Here is an 8,164-nt window from a genome sequence, read left to right as displayed (position 1 = left end):
TGTCCTGTGAGGCGAGGCAGGGGTCATTGTGATCTGTCCAGGCATCCCTGAAGACTGAAGTGATCTGCTCAGATGGTGGAAAACCTCTTTAATGGTGGGAATGATAGCATAACACCTATAGATGGAGTTACGGATCAGCTCACATACAGTCGGTGTACAGTGTTCGCCTCCGATGGCAACTTACCAAAGGGCGACAGCGTTCTGATGGTTATTGTGAAGACATGTGGAAAGGAATGTAACTTGTGTATGTGAAACATATACTCTCGGGATGTTCTGAGAAAATGTAGCCGTATATAATGTCAAAGTTAATTTATTTGCTGTTGGATCATGTCATGCTTATTTTCACCGTGATATTCAACTGACCCCCCCCCCCCCCCCCCCCTTCCGAGACACACACACACACACACACACACACACACACACACACACACACACACACACACACACACACACACACACACACACACACACATGCTTTGATTAACCAAAAATAAATTCATCAAATATTTAGGCATGTTCACAATATGTTTCATGTATTATACCATGAGGCTGGCCTACATCTATACACTAATGAACACAGTCTTTCTCTCAACAACTTCAATTCAATTTCAATTCAATGCTTATTGGCATGAGAAAACATATGTTTACATTGCCAAAGCAAGTGTCAAAATGTAATAAAAACGGGTGAAAATGGGGAAAGTAGATACAGTTAGAGGCGGTACAGCATTGTGTAAACAGAGATGTCACATTGCGTCTTACTTGTTATACAGGGTATAAAGCATTTTTGAAACAAATAACTTCAATGTCCCTCTTACCATCCAAGGCCATGTGTTGCTTTGCACATTATCAATTTATTGCTTTGTAATGTATCCATGTGTGTACATGTACAGGTCCACTTGGTTACATTGGTACGCTGTCCGAGTTAAATTAACACTGAAGAGAGTTTTACTATGAGACTTCCCTGACAAAAACAGTTGTAAAAGCAGACAAGCAGTCCATTGTTGACCTATCAGCAAAGCCCAGGGGTCAACTAATTGCCCTTTAATTGGTAAGGGGCTGTCTGGTTGTTTATTTGTAGATAGGAGTCCCTAACATCCCCTGTTGTTACAGCAACAAAGGCCTTTTGCAGAACAACAAAGCCAGTTGTGTCATGCCCATTAGTGTAAAATACTATAGGAAAGACGGTTTATTGGATGTTGTTGTAAATCAAGAATGTAGCAGTAATGTATCCTCGGTTGGAGGGGGTTGGATTTTTATTAAGGATTTCATTTCATTAACTAGTGAAATACAAGTCTTGCAATATATGCAAAACTATTTTATTTGAACATTAAAGCCTACCGTATTATAAATAATTACAAAACATTTACATCTTGCCTTTTCTACACCTGAAGCCCTTCAGTCAGATTATATCAGTTTCATGGTGAAGTTCTAAACAAGCTTTTTCACATATATTTTACATTGGTGTGAATAATGAATGCTTTTTCATGGTTTTTACACCCTGTCAATGATTGGCCAAACTTGCTCACATGAGACTGATTGCTTTGAGCCCAACAGTCAGGACAAAAAGATGAACATGGATATTTAATTAATAAAGCAGGGAAAAAGAGAAACAAATTACCCAAATACATCAAGTACGTTTTTGCTACAATAACCAGATCCTGTAATGAGTAAAACATGTTTTGCTCAAAATGCACGATCATTAATCACAATACGTTTTTCTTTCCTTTTATATTCTTCCTTTTTTCCTTTTTACAAAGTGTGAATTTGTTATTGTCAAGATTTATTGCAAGTATTGTTTCACAGATTTCACTGAAGTTAAACAAGCAATCTATAATTTTTAAGTTTTATTTAATTTCATCACACCTTCAACTACTGTTGTATTAAACGTTAACACACACAGATTGTGTGTGTTAACGTTGATTAGGTTAACCAACATGATTGGTTAACCTAATCAATCATTATAATTTGTATACGTATGTACATCAAATATGCTACTGTGGTTTAAAGGTACAACTATATGCTACTGTGGTTTAAAGGTACAACTATATGCTACTGTGGTTTAAAGGTACAACTATATGCTACTGTGGTTTAAAGGTACAACTATATGCTACTGTGGTTTAAAGGTACAACTATATGCTACTGTGGTTTAAAGGTACAACTATATGCTACTGTGGTTTAAAGGTACAACTATATGCTACTGTGGTTTAAAGGTACAACTATAGGCCAGTGATCCAAAACACACAGATTTAAATGTTATTGCAGAAATCATTCATATGCAATGAGTTGCTGGTTTCAAAATGATGTTATGACGTTTAGACTGATGTTTCTACTTTAGATCGTGCATATCATTTAGTTGGGTAAACGAACCATCTTGAGTGCTAGTTGATGATGCTTAACCCCTCTAAATCATTCAGAAATAAAATGATGGTGTAACTGAAAACTTCAAATTGTCTCTCCTTTCTTCTTGTGGTGGAATTCCACTGTGTGTGTGTGTGTGTGTGTGTGTGTGTGTGTGTGTGTGTGTGTGTGTGTGTGTGTGTGTGTGTGTGTGTGTTATTATATGCAGGGCGCATAGTGCACTGTGGAGAGGTCATCTCCCTGGCGTCCACTGAACTTGGTCCCCCCCCCCCCCCCCCTAGACAGACACCTAATAAAAAGAGCACCTCAGTCCAGAGTTTGCACAGAGGAGCAAGTTTAGGGTACGGGGGGCTATCAGGCGGGGCTTGCAGGGGGAGTCACGACATGGGCGTGGGGGGAGTTGGGGGTTTAGGAACTTGGAGCCCAGTTTGTCATGCTAACCACGGCAGTGGCATTGAATGTGGACACAGGGAGCAGAAGGTTCACAGGACCCCGGCCATTCTCATGCAGAGTCTGACAGGGCCTCTGCCCCCCTCGTCCCCCCCTCGTCCCCCCCCCCCCACCCTACCCACCCCCGCCAGCCAGCCTTATACTTCTATAAGAAGACTTGTACATGCGTGTTTATAAATGGACCCCGGATTAATTGAAGCGTGCTTATAAGGGCTCACATATAACAGAGGGATACAACAATGTTCTGTAGCCTGCTTCATTCCACAACTCACTGCATGAAAACAGACTATGTGATTATTATTATTATCATAATATGTATTTATTTATTACAATAGTAGAGCCTACCCATAGCTGAAACACGCATGCACAGCTGTCACTCACATGCTTTGTGTTTTTTGATTGATTGAAATATTTATTAACAGTTTGCAGAATGACAGTACATTTCAAGCACAAACTCAATACAAAGGCTGTTAACTGTGAGTGGACGACCCAATTAAGCATTACACTTGTTTACAAGAGGGTCCACCATGTTCAATTCATCAAAACATTTAGAGACGTACAAATAGACACTTCTATATAGTCAAAGAACAAAACAGGAATTCATCATAGTGTGTCTAGTACTACTACTGTATGTGCAAATGTCCAACTTGCAGGTATATATAGGCCTACCCCTATTCCATGTTCTTTATGGTCAATGTGCAGGTATTTCTTGTTTCACGGGATTACGGACACACAAAATAATTGGACGTTAATTAGAAAAGGTTTTAAAACTAATTTACAGAAGCAGGGCTCTTGAATTAGGCCTAAGCCTTCTTTTGTAGCCTGGATCCAGCCCATAGACCCCTACTGTGTATTCTCAGTGTTTGGTCTGTAAAGAGTACATTCAACTGTCTAGTTGACCTTGAGTTTTAGCAGGAAAGTTCATAGTTGGCAGGAACAAATGTATATATAAACGTGTGTGTGTGTGTGTGTGTGTGTGTGTGTGTGTGTGTGTGCGCGTGTGCGTGTGTGTGTGTGTGTGTGTGTGTGTGTGTGTGTGTGTGTGTGTGTGTGTGTGTGTAATATACTGTAGGCCTATATGGCTACTGTAATATACTACATGTATATTCATTTTCAAAATAATGACTCAACTTCTTGTTTGCCATGCAGTCAGTTTCAGTTTCTGGCAGATGATGTGCCAGCCAGGCCTTGTCTTTTATTTATGTATTTCAATTTTTATTTTTTAGATATTGAGGAATTAATTTAGTCAATATAGTGTGTGTGTGTGTGTGTGTGTGTGTGTGTGTGTGTGTGTGTGTGTGTGTGTGTGTGGTGTGTGTGTGTGTGTGTGTGTGTGTGTGTATGTGTGTGTGTGTGTGTGTGTGTGAAATCTTTCTCTCCCCCGGGTTAAATTAACACTCGTTTCCGGGCTGACTGTAATATTCATTTCAGTTCCAATCTTTCACATACGTGCATATCATATGACATGTTCCCACAAACACACATTCCATCTAAAATTCTATTTTAGGCTCTGTGTTAAATTGATCCTCCTCCCCATGCAGTCCTGCTAGTCTGTTCCTATAATCTCCTCCCAGTCACCTATCATCTGTTTCACCTGATCCCCCACAGACTGGGAGCTACATCTCATTTACGCTTGAGTTTGTTGAAATGCCAGGCGGTGAAAATGTCACCCATGGTACAACCACATACACCTATACATTTACTCTTACTCTCTCTCTCTCTCTCTCTCTCTCTCTCTCTTTCTCTCTCTCTTTTTTTAATGCTTACACTCTATGCAAATGAATGTTTTACCCCTAGGCTTGAATGAGTGAAGTATGGGGCTATAAGACTGTGTGTGTGTCTGTGTATGTGTGCGTGTGTGCGAGCGAGCGTGCGTGCGCGCGCGCGCGTGTGTGTGTGTGTGTGTGTGTGTGTGTGTGTGTGTGTGTGTGTGTGTGTGTGTGTGTGTGTGCGTGCGTGCGTGTGTGCGTGCGTGCTCCTTGCGTGCGTGCGTGCTTGCAAATGCAGGCATTTGCAGACGTGTACATGCCCAGATTTATGTGCTCAGATTTATGTGCAGTAGTATAGTTTCACAACCAGGGAGTGAGAGAGTTTCTGTGTGTGTGTGTGTGTGTGTGTGTGTGTGTGTGTGTGTGTGTGTGTGTGTGTGTGTGTGTGTGTGTGTGTGTGTGTGTGTGTGTGTGTGCGTGTGTGCCCACACGCCCTCATCTGCGCTTGAAGCTGCTGTTAGGAGCCTGTGTTTGATTGAGTGAAGCCCAGTGCAGCTTGAACACTCCCTCTAATGGAAGAGAGGGGCCCAGCAACTCCGTAATGCACTGACCCCAGAGCTTTTATACTACGCTGCCAGCTGATAAGTGGCAATACGGTGGATCTTATAAAAATTAACAAGACTGAGCTTTGGGAGAATGGGATTGGAGGGGAGACAGAGGATGACGTCCCAGGCTCCTGTAAATATCAGCATTTATGCACACCCTGTGAACTCTGAGTCCTCTGTGTTAATCAAACACTGAGTGTACAAAACATGTACCCTAATGGATCCGTTACATTAGAACAGTGGTTCTCAAACTTTTCCATGTCAAAGATGTTGGATCAAATACGTTTTTGGCCACGATGGACCTCCATCTGAAAATGTGTTGTGCCAGGCAAGACAAGATTATTTTTATTTTTTATATATATATATTTTTGGAAATAGCTCACAACGCATCACATCGCGATGTGTTCATTGCATTGTGAGCTTGTAGATTGGCAATTTTATGAACCCGATGTATAGAGGGTTAAAGTGTGCTGGGGATCACGTGCATGGAGCCCCCTCAAGGAGCCCTCGGGGTCCCCGGACCCCACATTGGCAACCACTGCATTAGAGTACTCCAGTGTTGACTCTTTCACAATATTTTGATTTAGTCTTAGTCTTTTGAATAACACACCATTTAGTCTTAGTCCTTCTGAAAAACCTTAGTCGACTTAGTCTTAGTCTTATAGTCAACAAAATGAACATTGGTATACTCGGTTACAAATGGATACATTAACATTGAGGACTACATGGACACGTGCTCGAGTTACAGCGACACTTGAATGCAAGTTTTATTGTCATCAATTTTGGGAAGACTTTACGAGACGGTTTATGTTAGCCATAATGTCGTTCAAGTCATTTTAATGCTATTGAATTCATAAAGCTGCCAAAGATACAGGTGCTGAAGCTTACATGTTTGTCATCAGGATGACAGCAGCAGGGTCCTATCCTATCCAGAACAGATATTTACATACAAATCCATCTCTCTCTTTCCATGATGGCAGCATTTGGTCCTCTCGCTTTAGCCCTTGGTTTGTTTGCACCATTCAACAGCCCACACTACATTTACCACACATCCATACATGATGCTGACAGTATTCTATTCAACACACCATGCCATTCTTTGTTATGTTTCAGTTAATTTATGCTGTAAATAAATACATTATTTATACATTTGTAAACTAAACCGTGTGCTTACCTCCTTTTTGTTATGGTACTATGAGCCAGGTCGGAATGTTGTGTATGATTTGATGTGTGTGTGTGTGTGTGTGTCTGTGTGTGTGTATAGAACATATACACAGTACATACACACTACTGTATTCTATATACATGTGTGTGTGTGTGTGTGTGTGTGTGTGTGTGTTTTCCTTTGTTCAGCCTGCTATGTGGCAAGCTCTTCTACACAGTAGAATACCCAGAGTTAATTTAACTCTGAGAGTGTAAAAAAAATGTACCCAAAGGATTTACCGTGTACAATATCAGCCCAAAGTCAAAGAACAGCGTGCAGCGCTCAAACTTGGTTACGTGGCGTTATATTGTGTTTGAGAAAAATGGACCCCGAGCCAGCCGGGACAGTGTGTTGTGAGGAGCCTTGGACTATCACATGCAAAATTGTATCACGTTGACATGCATCTTCTGTCTTAACGCATCCAAATCACATTCATTCCTGATTCAAGTCATTATTCCTGTGTGCCTCCCAGCACAACCTCCTTCACCTTTCTCACACATGGATCGGGTGCAGATTGTGTATGGTTGTGTGTGTGAGTGTGTGAGTGTGTGAGTGTGTGTGTGTGTGTGTGTGTAGATTTAAATTGTGTCTGCTTATGTTAGTGTCTGTGTGTGTGTGTGTGTGTGTGTGTGTGTCTGTGTGTGTGTGTGTGTGCGCGCGAGCGTGTGTGTATTTGCACACGGCCACATTTGTTTGTGTGATTGTGTGTCTGTGTGCGGACGGCCATTGTCTGCATGCTGTTCCAGCAGGGACTCCAAAGTGAATTATTCATGCAAGATTTGAATACATGCAAATGGCTTACTCCCTGCTCTTGGCACAATTCCAGGTAACCTATGGCAACCGCGCCTTCAAGAAGCATCTTCCTCCTCCTCCTCCTCCTCCTCCTCCCCCTTCTGGGCCCCCGCCCTCCGCCCATGCTATCGCTCTGCCCAATGGTATTGTTTCGATTGTCGCAATACCCAGGCTGGGTGGCTGCTCACTGTAGGGTGGCAGCCAGGCTATATCCCACAATTCATAGTCAAGGTCAAGGGCAGAGGGGAGGAGAGACGAAGGGACAGTTGGAGGCAGAGAGGCCAGGGTGTCTCCATCCTTCTTCCATCAGTCAGTAAGTCAGAGCCTTTCACCACCACTAGTGACAAAGAGCTAGGGGTTGGTGGTGATGGTGGGTGGGTGGTGTAGGATATTACAACTCTCAGAGGGGTTGGTGATGATGGTGGGTGCAGGGTGGGTGGTGTAGGCTATTACAACTCTCAGAGGGGTTGGTGGTGATGGTGGGTGGGTGGGTGGTGTAGGCTATTACAACTCTCAGAATGCACAGTGACAAAGAGGGGTTGGTGATGATGGTGGGTGGGTGGTGTAGGCTATTACAACTCTCAGAGGGGTTGGTGGTGATGGTGGGTGGGTGGCTGGTGTAGGCTATTACAACTCTCAGAATGCACAGTGACAAAGAGGGGTTGGTGATGATGGTGGGTGGGTGGGTGGTGTAGGCTATTACAACTCTCAGAATGAGGGGTTGGTGGTGATGGTGGGTGGGTGGGTGGTGTAGGCTATTACAACTCTCAGAATGAGGGGTTGGTGATGATGGTGGGTGGGTGGGTGGTGCAGGCTATTACAACTCTCACAATGCACAGATGTAACAAAGACCATTTATATACTGTTACATTTGTATACAAATGATGGATCATTGCTGTTGTGCACTGTTTTTTTTGTGTGGAAACGGACATGGATTCAGAAACCGGATGAGAAAATAAGCTTTGTTCTCTTATTACATGTAGGCTACTTTGTTACAATGTCAAAATGAGATCATAATGTTTGTGTACTTAAAACAAAATGTTCTA

This window comes from Electrona antarctica (assembly GCF_951216825.1).
Source record: "Electrona antarctica genome assembly, chromosome: 7".
NCBI lineage: Eukaryota > Metazoa > Chordata > Actinopteri > Myctophiformes > Myctophidae > Electrona > Electrona antarctica.
The sequence above is the reverse complement of the archived record's forward strand: the minus strand, read 5'-3'. Positions refer to the sequence as shown.